Below are 2800 nucleotides of genomic sequence, written 5' to 3' on the forward strand. Positions count from 1 at the left end.
TAATTTTCGAAAATTTGAGTTGACTTAGTCAAAAATTTTTAAAATTAGTTGTTTCTTACAAGTCAAGTCAAATTTTCAATTTTAAAAATCCTATCTTTTCAAAACTTTTTCAAAAATCAAATCTTTTTCATAATTATCTTATGATTTTCGAAAATATAAAAATATTTTTCAAAAATCTTTTCCTTAATTTTATCTTTATTTTCGAAAATTATGCTAACAATTAATGTGATTGATTCAAAAATTTGAAGTTTGTTACTTTCTTGTTAAGAAATGTTCAATCTTTAAATTCTAGAACCATATCTTTTAGTTTCTTGTTAGTCAAGTAATTAATTTTAATTTTAAAAATTAAATCTATCTTATCTTATCTTTTATATCACATCTTTTTCAAAATTTTATCTTTTTCAAAAATTTGATTTTAAAATATCTTTTCTAACTTCTTATCTTCTCATCTTTTCAAATTTGATTTTCAAATCTTTTTCAACTAACTATTTGACTTTTTGTTTGTTTCTTATCTTTTTCAAAACCACCTAACAACTTTTTCCTCTCTAATTTTCGAAAATACCTCCCTCTTTTTTAAAAAATTCTTTTTAATTAACTAATTATTTTAAATATTAATTTTAATTCTATCTCATCTTTAATTTTCGAAAATCATTAACTCCTTTTCAAAATTAATTTTCGAATTCTCTCTCTCATCTTCTTCTATTTATTTATTCATTTACTAACACTTCTCTTCACCTCTCTTCATCTCCAATCACTGCCTCTATCCTTACTCTTGTGTTTGGATTCACCTTTCTTTATTCTTTTCTTCTTCTACTAATAATAAGGATCCTCTTTACTGTGACATAGAGGATTCCTCTTCTTTTCTTGTTCTCTTCTCTTTCATATGAGCAGGAACAAGGAAAAAAGCACTCTTGTTGAAGCTGATCCTGAACCTGAAAGGACTCTGAAGAGGAAACTAAGAGAAGCTAAATTACAACAATCCAGAGGTAACCTTTCTGAAATTTTCGAACAAGAGAAGGAGATGGTAGCCGAACCCAACAACAATAGTGCAAGGAGGATGCTTGGTGATTTTACTAAACCCACGTCCAAGTTTGATGGAAGAAGCATCTCAATTCCTGCCATTGGAGCAAACAATTTTGAGCTGAAACCTCAATTAGTTGCTCTAATGCAACAGAACTGCAAGTTTCATGGACTTCCATATGAAGATCCTTACCAGTTTTTAACTGAGTTGTTGCAGATTTGTGCGACTGTTAAGACGAATGGAGTAGATCCTGAAGTCTACAGGTTTATGCTTTTCCCTTTTGCTGTAAGAGACAGAGCTAAAACATGGTTGGACTCACAACCTAAAGATAGCCTGGACTCCTGGGATAAGCTGGTCACGGCTTTCTTGGATAAAGTCTTTCCTCCTCAAAAGCTGAGCAAGCTTAGAGTGGATGTTCAGACCTTCAAGCAAAAAGATGGTGAATCCCTTTATGAAGCTTGGGAAAGATACAAGCAGATGACCAAAAAGTGTCCTTCTGATATGTTTTCAGAGTGGACCATATTAGATATATTCTATTATGGTCTATTTGAGTTTTCCAAGATGTCATTGGACCATTCTGCAGGTGGATCCATTCACCTAAAGAAAACGCCTGCAGAAGCTCAGGAACTCATTGACATGGTTGCAAATAACCAATTCATGTACACTTTTGAGAGGAATTTCGTGAATAATGGGACGCCTCAGAGGAAGGGAGTTCTTGAAATTGATGCTCTGAATGCCATATTGGCTCAGAATAAAGTGTTGACTCATCAAGTTAACATGATTTCTCAAAGTCTAAATGGATGGCAAAATGCATCCAACAGTACTAAAGAGGCATCTTCTGAAGAAGAAGCTTATGATCCTGAAAACCCTACAATGGCAGAGGTAAATTACATGGGTGAACCTTATGGAAATACCTATAATTCATCATAGAGAAATCATCCAAATTTCTCATGGAAGGATCAACAAAAGCCTCAACAAGGCTTTAATAATAGTGGAAAAAATAGGCTCAGTAATATCAAGCCTTATCCATCATTTTCTCAGCAATAGACAGAGAATTATGAACAGAATACCTCTAACTTAGCAAACTTAGTCTCTGATCTGTCTAAGGCCACTTTAAGTTTCATGAATGAAACAAGGTCCTCCATCAGAAATCTGGAGGCACAAGTGGGCCAGCTGAGTAAGAAAATCACTGAAACCCCTCCTAGTCCTCTCCCAAGCAATACTGAAGAAAATCCAAAAAGAGAGTGCACGACCATTGATCTAATCAATATGGCCGAATGCAAGGAGGAGGGAGAGGACGCGAATCCTAATGAGGAAGATCTCATGGGACGTCTCTCAAACAGGAAGGAGTTCCCTATTGAGAATCCAAAGGAACCTAAGGCTCATATAGAGACCATAAAGATTCCATTAAATCTCCTTCTGCTATTCATGAGCTCTGAAGATTATTCTTCCTCTGAAGAGGATGAAGATGTAACTGGAGAGCAAGTTGCTCAATATCTAGGAGCCATCATGAAGCTGAATGCCAAGTTATTTTGTAATGAGACTTGGGAAGGTGAACCTCCCTTGCTCATTAGTGAACTTGATACATGGGCTCAGCAAACTTTACCTCAAAAGAAATAAGATCCTGGGAAATTCTTAATACCCTGTACCATAGGCACCATGACCTTTGAAAAAGCTCTGTGTGACCTAGGGTCAGGCATAAATCTTATGCCACTCTCTGTAATGGAGAAGCTGGGGATCATTGAGGTACAGCCTGCCTTATTCTCATTACAATTGGCA

The 2800-nt window shown here is 35.0% G+C and overlaps 1 non-coding gene across 1 annotated transcript; it reads right to left on the bottom strand.

The window, feature by feature from the left end:
• Positions 1-1420: 1420 nt before the first annotated feature.
• LOC127743198 (small nucleolar RNA R71) lies at positions 1421-1527 on the bottom strand. Its single transcript, XR_008004563.1, has one exon. It is a non-coding gene; the product is annotated as a small nucleolar RNA R71 (small nucleolar RNA).
• Between the last annotated feature and the right edge of the window lie 1273 nt (positions 1528-2800).

This window comes from Arachis duranensis, chromosome 1, assembly GCF_000817695.3.
Source record: "Arachis duranensis cultivar V14167 chromosome 1, aradu.V14167.gnm2.J7QH, whole genome shotgun sequence".
Lineage (NCBI taxonomy): Eukaryota > Viridiplantae > Streptophyta > Magnoliopsida > Fabales > Fabaceae > Arachis > Arachis duranensis.